The following is an 18,470-nucleotide window of genomic DNA, read 5'->3' on the forward strand; positions in this document are numbered from 1 at the left end:
AAAAACACTCAGGAAAATCAGTCCTTGGAATATGAAATAGCAATGAAAACTTAACATTGTTGCTTGTGCTCCCCCCATTTTTTAAAAATGTGGCAATATAATGCTTGTGCTAGCCTACCATTTCCAGTTGATAGGACAGTAAATTTTCAAAATTGTAGCTCCAATACATCCAGAAGATGTCATGTTGGGAAAAATATACGAAAGTACATGAAAAGCTACACTTTCAAAAACTTAAGTTTTCACAGGATTTCAAACCACTTTTGTGCTAATATTCATCCCCTTCTAGTGGTCTACCCCAATATTTAGCATTTAACATTTAGAAATAATTAGAATTGACTTCTTTTTCTTATTAGTGGCCTTCTACTCCATATTAGATATGCCCCAAAATAGTGAGTCCTCCTACACTGCTATCCATTCCATCCACATATCATTCTTGAGGGACTTTAAAAGTAATTTGTATTTTGTTGCTTTCATCCACAGATCCCAAATGCATTTAGTGAAGTCTGGAGCACATAGGGAACACCTTCAGCCAATAAGTGTTCAGCCTGGGCTTGCCAATAGCTGAGATCTGAAATGCCAGCATATCACCACAAAAAAGAGAAAAGAGACACATTTCATTCTCCATCATTCTCCACTAACTTCCATGAAGTCTAGTATTCTCACAAATTCTGCAGATAACCAGCTAACAAACTGAATGCTAGGGGGTTGGCCTGAGCAAGAATGAAATTAAATTAAACTGGAACTGTACCCAAGGAGAAATAAAATGTTCATAAACATAGGATGACCTTATTTGAACATGAATTTCTTCCAGAATAAAAGAGCAGATGGGAGTGGGGGGGGGGGGAATGAATGGTAGTTGATATTTGCTGTCATGTGGTCATTGGGCATCTACAGAAGCGAAGTAATCCATTTTGTAATAGTTCTCAATTTATCAAAAGTCATCTCTAAGTAAACATAATGATTGTAGTGATGTTCTCTCTCATAAACCCAATAGTCAATGCAGAAATAGTATACTAACGTGAACATTACAATGATTCAAAGCTTCAGCAGAAGTCTATAGTACAGGTAGTCCTCAATTTATGATGGTAAGTGAGCCTGCATGATGGTCATTAAATGAGAAATCATGTGACTACATCCAATTTTACAAATGCTGCAGTCACAGAGCAAACTCATTTATCACTGTTGACATTTTTTGGGCAAAAAACAGAAGTAAATGTTGTACATTGTGATTACCTAATCCCCAGATGCTACAAACAGCCATAAATGGTCCAGTTGCTGACTATCGAAAAGATGATCACATGATCGCAGGGGTAGGGAACCATCAGAACTTCAAATCAGGCTGTAAGTAGTTTTTTCAGGATGTGTTATGACTTCAAATGATCTCTAAGTCAGGAGTCTTCAACCTTGGCAACTTTAAGACTTGTGGACTTCAACTCCCAGAATTCCCCAGCCAGAAAAGCTAGTTGAGGAACTCTGGGAGTTGAAGTCCACAAGTCTTAAAGTTGCCAAGGTTGGAGACCTCTGCTCTAAGTGACTGGTTGTAAGTTGAGAACCACCTGTACACATGAAGCTTCATTCCTTCAGGCTTTACCATTTTCAGTTCAATCTTTACAAATTCCTTTTTTAAAAATTTATTCTATTGTAGACATTCTTGTTTTCAAAAACACTATTGTTTTAAAAGAAATATCTTCAGGCTGCAAATAATAAACCTTTTAAAGTAATGGCATGATTGCTGGCCAGATAAGTAACCCAATTCCCCATAAGAACCGTGGCTTCGTTTCCACAGGAAACAAAATCCTACTCCTTTTCAGGACTCTTGAATTTTTAAACATGCCCTGTGTCAAATTCTCCCCCATGATGTGCTTTCCTTTTTTCTATTTCTAGCCTGAATGGACCCATTATTCTCAACTTGCAGTTTATTCACCATGGCAGAAGGTAAATTTGCTCTAGCTATTTTCATTGTTTCAGTATCTTAAGGAAATTATTTGTTCAACAAAGATATTATCTTAGTATATTGGGAGTGGCAAGGTTGATGTGTGTGTAATCTTTGTTTAATTCGAGCTGGTAGTTTGTAAAAACTGGGTGTCCCCGCTGCCTGAAATAGCATAAAAATAATAGGTCTTTTTCTCATAGCTTGAGATTATAATAGGAATCTATCTGACTAGCTCATCTGTTTCCCATAATATCTGTCCAACCAATTTCATCTGGCAGGGCGGCCACACACTGGGTTCTTTTGATTAAACAATGCCATCTATCAGGATCTTGCAAGCAAGCCTCCTCTATTGTTAAGATCCACTTGGTTCCCACCTTACTGGTGTTTTGGAAGCCTTGAAGAACTGGATGTTCACTCTGATCTTCAATTTGGGATGATATGGGTGTGTTTCTTGATGTTACCAGGTTTTTGCCATCTTTTTTTTCTGTGTTGATGAGGATATTATCCATTCAGTCAAGTCTGACTCTTGGAGATTGTACGGGCCAGGTCCAGTGGTGGGATTCAAATAATTTAACAACTGGTTCTCTGCCCTAATGACCGGCTGGGTGGGTGTGGCCATGGTGGGTGTGGCCAGGGTTTATGACAGGCAGCACTCGGCCTCCTGCACCCCCCTGGGAGCAAAAAATGAGTCGCGGGGGGCGGCTCCCTGCGCCCCATTTTGGGCCTAGTAGGCCTCCCTGCAGCGTCCTGGGAGCAAAAACGCTTCTGGAAGGGTCAGAAAGGGGAGGGGTGGGGCCAGCTAGCAATTTAACAACTGGTTCTGCTGAAGTGGTGTGAACCGGTTGAATCCCACCACTGGCCAGGTCTTTCCACATCTTCTGATCTCACACCACTTTCTCTGAGTTGTTTTCTATGTTAATTGACTTAATTGTATCAGACTAAATTGAGTCTTTGTGTTACTGTTGTATTTTTTCCCCGCTGTGCTTTTACTTTGTGAGCCACTGTGAGTCTGTGGGAGTCCGGCTGTGTAGAAATTTAATAAATAAATAATAATGAATAAATTCCTGATTTTCATTGAGAATGTACACCCTCGGCCCCTGATGTTTATATATTTCAAATGGGAGTTAATTCATGAATAGGTCATTCCTGACCATGTTCTCATCCACACAAATACGTGAAACAAGAAAAACCGGTAACTTGGAAACAAATACTTAAGACTCCCCTCTATTAAACTGAAACTCCTGCATACTTAAACTTTAAACAGGAAAAATGTTTAAAGCTGTATTACGGTACTTTAAGTTACACCTAGAATTCAATATAGAAAAGGGGAGATTTGGGTGCTAATTTCAAGGAGACTAACTCAAGGACCCAACCCTTATTGTCCTACAGGAATGCTTTCTACGTATGAAATAGTTTTTAAAAATATTTCTAAAGGTCAGAGTTTGCAGTGAAATGTGATATGCTTTCCCCACCGATGTTGCAATCTGTTCCTCAGTTTGCTGTGGCTGTTAGAACAAGAAATTGCATTAAAACACAACCTTGTCAATGATGAAATATTATTAAGGGACATAGTGCTTTGCCTGTTTGGCAAGAAAGTGAGCAAAATTGGCTTGTCATTTCTGAAAAATTTAGCAAGTTCCTCTACTTACTTTAAAGTGATGAAATTTATTTTAATGAAATCTTATTTGGTTTCAACTGATTTTGAAAACACATCAGTTCTACCACTGATTGTTTATTAAAATAACTAGGAATTATTAGTTTTACCTAATTAGCATCAGGCCCTTAACACAAAAATTATCCATAGTATTTATCATTCAGAACGAACAACAAAGGTTAAATTAGTGTGAAGAGAACAGAAATATCAATGGTAATTTTGATATTAAAAACATGAATGTAAATTCAAGGATTCTCTTCCCCATGGGGCTACTTTAGTCTTACTATCATAGACAGTAGCAGCTCAGTCATTTATGCTCTGATTGAAATTGGGAAATATGTCTACAATTGCCTCTTACAAATACATTGAGACATTCTGACGGGTTATTGATGCTAAATAAGGGGAAGTAAGAGGAAAGAAGGGACATGGTGGCTCAGTGACTAAGACGTTGAGCTTGTCGATCGAAAGGTTGGCAGTTCAGTGGTTCAAATCCCTAGTGCCACATAACAGGGTGAGCTCCTGTTATTTGTCCCAGCTTCTGCAGTTCGAAAGCATGTAAAAAATGCAAGTAGAAAAATCCCTAGTGCCACATAACAGGGTGAGCTCCCGTTACTTGTCCCAGCTTCTGCCAATCTAGCAGTTCGAAAGCATGTAAAAAATGCAAGTAGAAAAATAGGGACCACTTTGGTGGGAAGGTAACAGCGCTCCGTGCGCTTTCGGTGTTTAGTCATGCCAGCCACATGACCACAGAGACTTCTTCGGACAGTGCTGGCTTTTCAGCTTAGAAACGGAGATGAGCACCACCCCTAGAGACGGAAACGACTAGCATGCATGTGTGGGGGAACCTTTACCTAAGAGGAAAGGAGTAGTGGACTCTGTAGTAATAAGACACAAAAGTGGGACGCTCATTAATAATGATTTTCAGTTGACAGTTTATTCTGCAAACAACTCTTTTACCCTCTGTGCAATTTAGTTCACATAGCATTTGTAAAGCGAAAGCTCTGGAACAGATCAGTTGCTTATACATTCTTCTTTGATCTTTTTGTCTTCTGATCCTGAATCCTAAAATCAACCGGTGAGGGCATGAAGAAAAACAGAAACTTTGTAAAAGAGAATAAGGATTAGGAAACCTAGCCTTCAACAACTGCATTTTTGCAATCTAATGGAGTGGAAATAGTGCTTCCACCCAGCACTTAATATCGTGCTGCATTATTAAGCAATTCCAACCCAGTTGTTGATGTTTCTAAAATGTTCACTCAAGCGTGGATCAGCAAAACTCCATTAGATTATTAATTTCTAATTTCTCCCTGGTGACAACTATTTGTGTAATTGCTCCCTGGTCAGAATTACGATATGCTTTCAAAGATTCTTGAGAGTCCTTTGGATTGCAAGGAGATCAAATCAGTCAATCCTAAAGGAAAGAGTAGATCCTGAAGCTGAAACTCAAATACTTTAGTCAGTTTAGAGTGAAGGCAAAAGGAGAAGGGAGTGGCAGAGGATGAGATGGTTAGATAGTGTCATAGACATAATAAACATGAATAAACATGAACAAACTCCAGAAGACAGTGGAGGACAGGAGGGCCTGGCATGCTGTGGCCCATGGGGTCACAAAGAGTTGAACAAAAAGGCGACTGAATAACAACAACAGAATTATGGTATAACAATTCATATAGTTTCATTTCAGTTAACCACAATGTGTAAATGTTCTTGATTATATAAATCAGATTTGCAAGAAACTCACATCCATAAGTTATGCTCTATAGTACCAGAAAGAGACAGATTCCACATGAAGACATCTAATTAAAATTTCAAAGGAGTCCAGATGCTACAAAAGCAACAACTGGCCATCATGTCAAAATAATCTAATGCTAGAATAAATTTATCACAGGTTACACCTGAATTATATGTAAATAATATACCATCGACATCATTCCTGAAGCAAATGTTATCATAGTTTTTACCAATTTCAAGTCAGGGCATGCTTACATGAGTGGCATTCACAGTGTAAGGAAGATATCTTTTAATACAAGGGTTTAGATGTGTATTTCCATGGAGAAAATTAATCCTAATTCTGTTTGAAAGCTACATTTGTGATCTGGATGAGTAAATCAATATGTCGTATCAAAGCATCTATTATCACGTTGAACCTTATTAAATAATGCTCAATGAGCAGAAATAATCATTAATCTGCATTTCATTGCAAGAGGGAAAAATTCCTTGATTTGTGGTATACAATTCAAATAGCAGCTGCAACTCTGTTTAAATTCATGAAGAAGTTGTTTGTATTCATTTGAATGTGTCTCTGTAAGCACTAAATATGTTAACAATTAAAATAAGCCCAAATAGTAATCAGATAATCATTTCGGTCCTATATTATGCTAATAATATTATTATTATGCATTTTGGTCCTATTATGATTTTATATCATTTTTCCACAATAGCCAAGTTCACACATCACAGTAAGCTATATATATGAATCACAGTACGCTATATATATGATTTTTATCAGAGGTGAAATCCACTTATCTTCGCTACCAGTTCACAAATGGGAGCGCACGTGCAACACCTCTGCGCATTGAAGGACTTTCTGCGCATGCGCAGAGCGTCAAAAATGGGACATGATGACATCCGGGCGGATGGGCGGAGTCTCTTGTCGCCGGCGCTACCGGTTCACTAGAGCCGGATAGAACCAGCTGCATTTCACCACTGGCTTTTATATATTATATTAAGTGAAACCAAACACTTTATGGCTAACAGAAATGTTGAAATCCAGGTTGTGAATGTCTAAAATTTATTCTATACTTATTTATCAGATGTATGAACTGTGATCCTTGTACAACTCAGCTCTGCTTAGAGATCAGGCCAAAAAAGGCTTAATCAAAGATAAATAGCTGTCCAACTGCAGCCTCAGCTGATGTTTTTTTCATAAAGAGGCAGTGTTTTTCTATCACTATACTGCTTTAAGTTTGCATCCATGCAAACTATCTTGAGTTATTCAGACCAAATGAAAATTACCTTTAAGTACAACTTCTTTTTTGTTATTCAAAAGTTTACTTACAGTAAATTGAATAGAAGTAGAAACAGATCGCCAATGCCAGCTGCTTCACATGTATCCAAATCACATTTATATTACTGTAATATGTTTTTGTCATATATAGGTAATTTTTATAGGTAAAAGATGAAAATGTAACTTAGTAAGAGACTATCAGTAATTCTCATGAGTAATTATCACACAAAAAGAAGAAAGTAGAAAATAGAGAATATTTTGCCAAGGAATTACTTTATTAATACACTAGTTATTTAAGTCTACATCTATATCCACTTATCTGAAAGTAAGACACTGAATATTTTACATTTATTAGTTTATTTAATTTGCTTTCCCTGTGGTGTTATAGTTGGCCTGCAGCATTGGCAGTACCTCTGAATAAACTATTAATCCTAGGTATGTGTTGCAGAAGTCCATGTATTTTGATCTAGAGAACTGTTGTATATCAACCCATTCTTCTTGCTTCCCATTACAACACAAACCTTTGACCAGCATCCTCAATAATACATACTTTGTCAGATGACTGCAAATGCACAAATCTCCCCCAGAGATTAGAATGGTCCCCATTCTAATTGTTGAGTTCGTGGCGATATATCTGAGGTGACTCGAGCGTCAGTAACACAACCTTTATTAACGTGAATGTAAGAACTCCAACAAGGCAAAATGCCTGACAGCTCCTTTTATAGGAGACGCCTGTCACTCTTAACCAATCACAATGAAAAGGGAGTCCCACGCTTTGACGAGCCAATTGGGGCCTCCATTAAGACTCGTACTTTGTTGCTAAGCAGATTTGCCGACACAACACTAACACTCTTCCAGAAGGCGCTGAAGACCTGGTTCTGCCAGTGGGCCTGGGGAATGTGGAGCGGGACGGAGCCAATTAAATGGCTCATGTGATATGTTGTCGCCGGGGTGATGGGTGGTGGGTTATTTTATTATATTAATTTATTAATTTACTATTGGTTCTCTGTTTTATTAGTATTGTTTTTTATATTTAATATATAGATATAAATATACAGAGGTGGGCTTCACATAATTTAACAACTGGTTCGCCTAGTGCAGAACCAAAAATGTGAGTGCGCATTTGCACACTTCAATTCGCTCGCTCGCATGCCATTTACGCACCGCTTCAAACATATGACAATTTCATGTGCACGGCTTCCAGCACACCTTCTCGGGCAGCCGCGGTAAGTATAGTGGACGAGGCGCAGAAATCAGCTGGGCTGCATGGGCAGGGTGAGCCAGCCAGAGAGTGAGATATATAGGATGGGATAGTGCCAGGGCAAGCGGACGGGCCCAGCCAGTGGTCAGAACTACTGGTTCACTTGAACCGGTCTGAACCAGCAGCAGCCCACAGAGAATTTTTAGAAGCATTGACCAGGATGGGTCTCTTTTAGAACTGGAAATAAAATTCCCATTTCCTCTGACAAGAATTTGGACTAGACTGAAGCCTTGCTTTATCCCAACTTCCGTTTTCATAGGGCCAGCCAAATGCTAATGAGATGGCTGCCGCTGTTTATCATTATATTTCCTCAAAGCACCAGAAATGCTTAAATTTGTTGCTTCTGCTATGAGAGACTGAAGTAATGGCAAGATCAGGGCATCCATTATTCCTGAAAAATGGTTTTCTCTCTTGTATTAATGACCCAATGGTTTTTGGACCTCAGGTATGTCATGTGTTTTTTAGTTCTAGAAGTGGTATTGTGCTGTGAATGGAGCACCACAAAAGGGAAATAATGGAGGACAACAGTTTCATTTGGGTCCTCATTAATGAATATAGCAAAATAATGTGATGTATTGGGTCAAATGGCTAATTTGTGGTTTATGTCAGTGTTCCTCAACCTTGGTAATTTTAATGGCTGGGGAATTCTGTGGATTAAAGTCCATAAAGTTACCAAGGTGGAGAAACATTTATTTGAATTATTAGCTATTAACAGCTATATATTAACTGAACTGAGCTATTTTACTAGCTTGTTTTTAACATTTAGTTGCTATCATTCTGTTGGGTGATACTAGTGATGGCTATTTTGTCATGGTGGTAGCATATTCCGGCTCTCACTTTTGCAGCAGGAATTTTACAATGCTCATTCTTCTTTCCTAAATATTGGAGTAACAGTTTCTACTTGGTGTCTCCTTTGCACATGTTCCATTTTACCCATTTCTGAATTAATTTAATTTTTAAAATCCCCATTTAGGTTATAATCCCATTTCTTCTTGCCTTGGAGTAAGTTACTGAGTGAAAGCCAGTTTAGTGTAGTGAATAAGGTTCTGGGCTAGTAACTGGGAGACTTTGAGTTCTACTCCCACCTCAGTCACTAAGCCAGCAGGATGATCTTGAGCCACTCCCCCTCTCTCAGCCCTAGGAAGGAGGCAATGCCAAACCACTTCTGAAATTCTGCCAAAAAGTGTGCAAGAATTTGTCCAGACAGTTGCCAGAGGTCAAAAACTGACTCAAAGGCACAAAAAAAGAGGAACACTGAATATTAATATTTATTTGTTTCACTCCTTCTCTGCTGTTGTGTTAGGCCTACAGCGTGGATGGTACCCACCCTGTTACATGGACATCATGGTACTTGATGGTATTTCATTGTCTCTTCTTGGGCTGGAGCAGATCGGCATAGACTGTTGGCTTTGTGATAGCCAATACCTGGCTGAATGTTTTCTTACAACAGCACTTTAAGCAGTTCACATATTGAGGTGTGTAGGGAGTGTGAATCTCAGGTGCTTGGTAGTATGAGTTGGGGGACCACCACGCTTCCTGAAAAAAACACCTCATATGGGCAGACAATTCACATTCCTTTCCATAACCTTTTGGGGTTATCTATGTTTGGGCCTCATGTATCTTCTTGCAATTCAGATATTGCTTGATCTTTAGTCACTGAACAAGTCAAATCTATACTTGACAGAGGTTTTTTTTAAAAAAAAAAAAAACAGTAAACCACACATGAGAACAAGCCGGAAAAAAAAGTTACGAGCTATATAATGGAACTATTATTTAGGGATCAAAAAGATATATTAAAATTCTACCTATCAATATAGATTCTTGCCATCAAACAGGCTGGTTCTCTTACAGCAGGGGTATCAAACTCAATTTCATTGAGGGCCACATCAGGGTTGGGTCACTCTTGTTGGGGGCACCTGTGGTGGCCCGACCGCTCTGCCAACAAAAACAGGCTCCTGGTTGAGCTCCGTTTTTGGCTGGGGCAGCCTCCTGCAACCCTCTGCCAGCAAAAATGGAGCTTGGGAGGACAGCCCTCCCAAGCTCCATTTTCACTGGCAGAGGCACCACGGGCCGGTTCTTCGCTGTTTCCAGGCTTCGCTGTTTCCACCCATGGGCCTTGAGTTTGACACTCCTGTCTTAGAGTATCTATAATGACATTTCTTTAGAGAACAACTCATTTATGATAGGGATAGACATTATTGGATACATAATAGTCAGATTTCTAAAAGTTAATAAGCATCAGGATACAGAACAGGGGAAATTCCTATTGAACAAATATTGTAAGCTAATTGTCATAGGAGTAACTGCCACTTTTCTGTCCTCTGTTGTAACTTGTTTCTCCCCATCCCACCCCACCCCCCATCAACGTTCTCTTTTTCAAACAAAAGAAAATGAAGCAAGCCAGTTCTGCTTTTTACATTATACTTTCTGAACTTAGTAATTATCCTTTTCTGTCCTGGACGACCCCAATCACCTTGTTCTGCTCATGAAGTTTTGACACACATTTGACCTTCTGCAATACAGCAGCTAACCACCAAAACAACAAAAAGTGGAAGTCCCTTGCATCATAGCAATATGAGGACTCAATCTGCATCCCAAGAAAACATTCATGATGTGAACAGGAGGACACACACCATGTGTTCATTGTGTGTGCTCACACAACCATAGCCAGGCATCTGATTTCTTGCTTGATAGCTCTTTTACAGTAATTGTTTTGATGTATTTCAGGCCTAGTGTATACATCTTGGATTTACCACAGCTTATATATTTATTTTTATGCACGTTTTTATGCACATTTCACCAGGCATTCCCCTATACAGGTAGTCCTTGTTTAGCAACTGCCATGTGCAACGGCTGTTCACAGTTATGATGGTAATGAGAAAGTAACTTTACAACCAATCCTCACTTTTACAACCTCTGCAAAGTAAAGCAAAGTTGAAGTGAACCCAGTTAGGATTTCATTTAACAATAGTTCACTTTAATCAGCAGTTTATGGTGCCAATTGTGGTCACTAAATGAGGACTACCTATAAGCTCTGCCATGACACCAACAGCCCTTTCTTCTCACTGCCACTTATTTCTAAAGATGGCTTGGACTATCAAATATGGGTGAGGGGAAATTAGGACATCATTGGTATAAATGAATCTTTGTAACCAAGCTTTCTACTCCTTGTCCCCTCTATGTGTGACCATGCAGGAAGCTTCATTCCATCACCTATGTACTAAAAAAGTGGTGCAAAAATGTCTGGTAAGAAAGAAGTAGTATCTAAGAAGTCATCAAGCTCCAAAAAGATTGGCTAGCCCACTTGTTACAGCAGAGAGGGCCTACTTAGTGTCTCAACTATCAAAAAATTGTGACTGACAGGATCCAGGAGAAGAGCCTTTTTTGCTGTGACTCCCACGGTTTTGGAATATTCCCCCTGAGTTCTGACTTTCCAGAAGAGTCTTAAAACCTGACTCTGCTGGGAGCCAATGGGTTGTCCACACTGGATGGCTGATTGGGTAGAGAGATCCATCCCAGGGATGAAATCCAGAAGGTTCTGACAGGTTCTGGAAAACCAGTAGCAAAAATTTTGAGTAATTCAGAGAACTGGCAAATACCACCTCTGGCTGGCCCCAGAGTGGGGTGGGAATGGAGATTTTGCAATATCCTTCCCCTGCCACACCCACCAAGCCACACCATGCCCACCAAGCCACGCCCATAGAACCAGTAGTAAAAAAAAAATTGGATTTCACCACTGATCCATCCCCCTGTGTCGCCTGCCTCTTAGTTTTTAGTATCTATTTGTTGTTGTTGTTAGTCGCAAAGTTGTGTCTGACCCATCGTGACAATGTTCCTTCAGGCCTTCCATTCCTCTACTATCCCCCAAATCCATTTAGGCTTACGCCAACTGCTTCAGTGACTCCATCCAGCCACCTCATTCTCTGCCGTCCCCTTCTTCTTTTGCCCTCAATCGTTCCCAGCATTAGGCTCTTCTCCAGTGAGTATCTATTTAATCTTTCTTAATTTTAAAAATTGTATATTATCTTTGTATCATTTTGTAAGCCATCCAGAGTCACTTCAACAGTGACATGCGGGCATACAAATTTAACCTAGTAAGACCACACCTGGAATACCGCAACCAATTTTGGTCATCGTACTACAAAAAAGATGTTGAGACTTTGGAAAAAGTTCACAGAAGAGCAACTAAGATGATCAAAGGCCTGGAGACTAAAACATATGAAGAACGGCTGAACGATTTGGGTTTGGCTAGTCTAAAGGAAAGAAGAATTAGGGGCGACATGATAGCAGTATTCCAGTATTTGAGGGGCTGCCACAAAGAAGAGGGGATCAAATTATTCTCCAAAGCACCAGAGGGCAGGACAAGAAACAATGGTTGGAAACTAATCAAAGAGAGAAGCAACCTGGAATTAAGGAGAAGCTTCCTAACAGTGAGGACAATTAACCAATGGAACAGTTTGCCTCCAGAAATAGTGTGCGCTCTGTCACTGGAGGTTTTTAAGAAGAGACTAGACAGTCACTTATCTGAAATGGTATTGGTTCTACTGTTTGAGCAGGGAGCTGGACTAGAAGACCTCCAAGGTCCCTTCCAACTCTATTCGATTTGATTCAATTTGATTCTAATGGTAGTAGCAGGGCGGGTATATGCTGTGGAGATTCCAAACACTGGGATGCAATCTGGATTCTTCTGGATCTGTTTAGGAATGTGGATTGAGGTTCCTGACTGGAGTTTTTCCTCAACCTGCTCTATGTCCAGAAGCATTGTTTCTTCAACATCTATCAGATTGCATAAGTGGTTCTTTTCTGCTGAAGAAACAAGGCCATCCTCTATAAAATCCACCAAAAGACAGCTGGAAATATTGCAGGTGCATTGGGTCTCACTCCTTGTAGCATTGTTATTACAAGGTTTCCACTACCTCCACTAAGGATGTAATTGCTAGTGCCACAAATGAATTCCTTTTTTATACCACAACAGTGGGGCCCATGGTACAAAGATGGCATAGTGAAATTTTATTTTATAGTTGTTATGGATTGGTTGTGCGATCTGAACCCAACATTATACTGACTTAATTTTGAAGCTGGTTCAATTCTTTAAATCGTGGTCAACATCTCCCAGGAAATTGCATTATGAAAAACAATTCAGAAATAGATTAAATACATTGAACCCTGATGAGGTGGTGGCATTATTTTCAAACTCTATTTGAAGAATATGGATTGGGATGAGTTGTGGTGTATGCACCAGTGGTGGATTGCCCCCGGTTCGCACCGGTTCTATAGAACCGGTAGTAAAATTGGCAGGAGGCTCTGCCAACCGACCCAATGTCATCAGAACGCTTCTGCACATGCGCAGAAGACTGCGCAAGCGAGCAAAGTGAGCGCATGCACGGCCCCGTTGCAAACCGGTAGTAAAGGTAAGTAGAACCCACCCCTGGTATGCACATCTAGTTTGTGAAATGTTTGCAGCCCTATTCCTGCGCAAATATTGATGACAAAATACGGTAGACAAAAACAGCCTTCCTTTGAGAGTTGAATAGAGCTTCTGTTCAAATATTGACAAACTCTTCCTTGTTTAAAAGCACTGGATCTGCTAAATGAGACATCAGAAGAGAATGTTTTTCAGAAATCACAAGGTTTATTTGGATGGTAATTTGAATTTTACCCTAAAAGCATACTATCTACTTCTTGGCTGAAGGATTCCATAATTTCTTAATCATTTTTATCTTCAAGTCAGGAATTGGGAAGTTACTTCTGTGCATGTATTGCTAAGAAAAATCAAGACAACTGATACTTTTCATTTTTCTAGGCCTGTTTCTGAATGGACTCCAGATTATTGAACTATTTTGTTATGCAGGCTTTCTTGACTCATACCAGGATGAATGAAGAATGTTTGACTGATTGGCCAGATTGTATCTAATAAGTGCTGCTTTACTAATATTGTATTAGGCCTATAAAGTTGCTTATTCATAAACTGTATCTGAGGGAGAGATTTCTTTGTTCTTTCTGTAATATTGCTTTACATCCATAGTCATTGTATTTGAATGATACTTGAGGATATTGCTATCTTCCTTCCTGTCCCTGCTTGTGACTGGAAGTGACTTAGCTTGATTAGTTGTGTTATCTCTGCTGAAACATCAAATTATGATATGCAACACTGACTGACTGGCATCACTACATTATTATAGTGAGAAACAAACTCTGAATACAACTAATATATTCTCTCTGTATTCATATTTCTTTCTCCTGAACATAATATGTTGGGAACAAGAATTAAGAATTTAATGGGTAATGTCAGTAATGGGACTAGTGTTACCCCTTCAAGGTAACCCAGTAAGAACCCTGAATACTAACCATATCTTTACAAGTAGTCCTCGACTTACGACCAAATTGAGCCCAAAATTTCTGTTAAGTGAGACGTTTGTTAAGTGAGTTTTGCCCCAATTTATGACCTTTCTTGCCATAGTTGTTAAGTGAATCACTGCAGTTGATAAGTCAGTAACCCGGTTGTTAAGTGAACCTGACTTGCCCATTGACTTTGCTTGTCAGAAGGTCGCAAAAGCTGATCACATGACGTTGGGACAGAGCAACAGTCATATGAAGTATGAACCAGTTGCCAAGCATCTGAATTTCGGTCATGTGACCATGAGGATGCTACAAAGGTTATAACTGTGAAAATGGTCATAAGTCAGTTTTTTCAATGCTGTTGTAACGTTGAACGATCACTAAATGAATTGTTGTAAGTCAAGGACTACCTGTATTTACACTTACAACAATGGTTCCCAACCTTTCTGATAGCACAAACTGGCAGCAGCAGCGGTGGTGATGGCAGCAGGGGAGGGGGATGGTTTTGGATGTGCAACCTAGATCTCCTGCAATCACATGGTCGCCCGCCGCTTGTGCAAACAGGTACCGGTCTATTGACTGGGGTTTGGCGATCCCTGACTTACAAAATCTTGTGAGACTGAAAGTATATCTCCTTTGTCTCTTTTTACTCTCTGGGAAATTAGGGAGAGTTTCATCCCTACTTTCTGTTGTGGCCCATCAGTGACCTGTGCAGCTAGTAGCTGATTTTGACAGCGAGGAGGCTGGTGTGGTGCTGCGCCAGCAGCCTGTGCAGCTGGCACTTGAGTCGGACAATGAGGAGGCTGGAGAAGATGTGGTGCCAGAGGCGGGGATTCAGCCAGGGCCTTCAGAACCTCCAGAAGCTCCCATAAGTGAAGAGGAAGAAGAGGAGGAGCCACTTCTCGATGCACAGGCGCACAGAGCTGCAAAAAGGCAGGAGTGGCTCCTCAGGAGGAGGTCTCCTCGAGTGTAAGGCTTGGGGTTAATTGGCCAGTCCCTTAGCCTATTTAAGGAAGGATGATGACTGAGGCAATGTGCAGGGAACAACTTCGTTCACTCTCCTTCGCGTCTGGATCTTAGTTCTCTGCAAATTGCTTCTGGGCTTTCTGCCAACCATAGTAAGATTACGATTATTTATTCTTTGGATTCTTGTAGGCTGTTAAGAAAGTTAATTAACAGCCTCTGTTTGAAAAAGACTGATTTAATTTAGTAAACTAAGGTTTGTACAGACTTAGTGTGTGCTGCGTTCTTTGGGGTCCGTAGCTGGGACAGAACAACTTTCCTTCTGTGGGCTGAAATGTCTTTTTTATGCTAGTTGTTCCTTTTTCAGGTTATCCTCCTGTCATTCACATTACAACTAGTCAATTGAGACGAGAGGGCATTGACCCTTCGAGACCCCAAAGTTAGACTATTGCCTTGATTCATTCCAGGCTGGTCTAGTGGTTAAGGCACCAGGCTAGAAAGCAAAAGACCATGAGTTCAAGTCCTGTCTTAGCTATGAAACCCAGCTGGGTGACCTTGGGCCAGTCATTCTCTTTCAGCCCAACTCATCTCACAGATGCAGGAAAGACAGGAGGAGGAAGGTGTGTTGGATATGTCACTGTCTTGAGTTATTTGTAAAAATAATAAAGGCGGGAAATAAACAAACAAATAAATAAATACTGGATTAAACGGTGGAAGTCTTATACAAAAGAGTCAAGGCCAGTGTGGGCCACAGGCTCAAAGCATCAAAGAGCTTTGAAGGCATGAGAGACTTTTGAAGAATTAAAAATGTGATTATTTTCATCTGCCATTTGCTCTGACACAAATCTTACCCTCTCAATTTGAAGCTTAAGCTTTTCTGGGCTTTTTTTCCTGGTTCCTCCCATCAAAGTTTATTTTTCACAGCCAGGATGGCGACACCAGATACAAAGAGCAATTCCTTGGCACCTGCATCTATTATTATACTTGTCATTTTTTCTTGCTATTGTTTGTTTGCTTCTACGTTGTATCATGTCAATCTTGCAAAATTATTTCAATAACTAAGAAAAGAATATTTAAATGCATTCTTGGTCTGTGATTCGCCATCTAAAACTTGTACCAAGGTATTTATAGGAGAGATATTTTACTTGCTGTTCTTCTAATGTACTGAGTGCTTGGGTGAGAGAATTTACAACTTACAAAGGTTTGATGAGCTGGAGACGCTTATATATGCCATATTTTTCGGAGTATAAGACGCACCGGAGTATAAAACGCACCTACCTTTTTTGGTGAGGAAAAGAAGAAAAAGAAATCTCCCTCTGCCTCTGAGCAATTTTGCCTCGTTGTAGCAAACAGCAAACAGCCTGCTTTACTTTCAGTTTCGTTTTCAGCATAGCTTGATTAGCACAAGGGGGAAAAACTCTGCAATTTACCTCTTTGCAACAAGCATCAGAGCCCTGTGCAAAACAGCTGAGAGCAAATCAGCTGAGAATCAGGAGGCCGATTAATCAACTTCTGCTAATTAGGCTGTGCTGAAGCTGAAAGGAGCTGTTTTTTCTTGCTGTTTACTTGCAAGGAGGTAACTGCTGCAAGGCAGAGGCCAAAGGGTGGGGGCCAGTGGGTGGGTGGGGCTACATTCAATGTATAAGATGCACCTAAATTTTCACCCCCTTTTAGAGGGGAAAAAGGTGCATCTTATACTCCGAAAAATACGGTAAATTTGGAACCCTGGGAATATTTGTGTTAAGGGTCGTATTGAGAGGTGGGCATCACATACTGTAACAATCAGTTCGCCCAGAACCGAAAATGTGAGAGTGCGCGCCTTCCACGCACGCACATGGCATTGAAAAACACCGATTATATAGGATGTGATAGCGCCAGGGCTGGTGGGCGGGACCAGTCGCTTGTCGGAACTGCCGGTTTGCCCGAATCAGTCCGAACCGGCAGCAGCCCACCACTGGTTGTATTGGCAATTTCAGTTTTCAAGTAAATGACAACTCTGTTTCTCTACCTCTGCATTCCATACAAATGGAGTTCACAGAGAGCAGATTGTCTGAAATTGACTTAATGGAACTCTCCCAAAAGAGGATTCTTATCTGTATGACTTATTGGCAGCACTCTATAAATATCTGTTTTGATAACAGATGCACTATTTAAACAGTGGTAGTAACATATATCTAAATTTATACGGCAAGAAAAAAAAACATGATTTGTATATAAAGTGCTAAAAGATGCAAAAGAAAGAGGATTCTGTTTACCAGAATTAAGAATATATTTAGACAGTTGCTGTTTGGTCTGGATGAAAGAATGGATGTTGTTAAAAATAAGATATTTTTGTAATTAGCTCACACCCCAAGATTTGAATGGCATGGATATTTCTGGTATGGTAAAGTTAAAATTAATATGGATTTTAAAAATCTCATTTTATTATACAATACTGAGATTATGGAATAGACGTGAATCCAAATTGTGCCTGAAAACACTTTGTTAGATCTTAAGTCAAGAAGCCTGTCTTAGCAGAAAACTGATAGACTGATAAAAGGTTGACATAGCAAGAGTTATGTACACTGATAGCATATGCACCAAGACAAATTCCTTGTATGTCCAATCACACTTTGCCAATAAAGAATTCTATTCTATTCTATTCTATTCTATTCTATTCTATTCTATTCTATTCTATTCTATTCTTGGAAAACTATCAAGGAGTACTTAAAATCAAATCAAACTAAATCAGTGGATTGCAGAAGGATATTGTTGTCAATGATTTTCTCATTGATGGTTATATGAAAGATTTAAAATAGATAAAAAGAATAAGAGTGTGGAGCAAAGCAAGACAGAATTTGAAATACAATTGTGTACTGATGATAACATGTAATTGCTAAAGTGTTTGAAACAGAGGAAAAGCAGGTTAAAGAATAAATTGAACTTAGAATTTTGGTTATAATATACAGGTGGATCAATGGGGAAATGTGTGATTAAAGATGCTGAGATTTACATTGGGGTATGATCTCAATGTGAATTTTTATAAAATGATGTCAGTTTTGGAAGACAATTTTCTTTTTTGCTTCTTAACTGCCACATATTTTAGTTGGGGAAGTTGAGGGGGTTGTTGTTGGAGCGGTAGAAAGTTAGTCATAACAACATTCCATATTCAAGGACTTTTTCCTGCATCTGATGGAGACTGCCTGAAGATTGTATCCGGTGGAGTGTGATGAGTTGATTGGACAATGTGATGAACTTGTGGGTGTGGGGCAGGGCTGTGAACTGTTAGATGGGTGGAGAAAACCTGGAAGCTTTCAGATTCGGGTTTTCCCAG

Source organism: Pantherophis guttatus, chromosome 2, assembly GCF_059756535.1.
Source record: "Pantherophis guttatus breed Tessera chromosome 2, ASM5975653v1, whole genome shotgun sequence".
Classification (NCBI taxonomy): Eukaryota; Metazoa; Chordata; class Lepidosauria; order Squamata; family Colubridae; genus Pantherophis; species Pantherophis guttatus.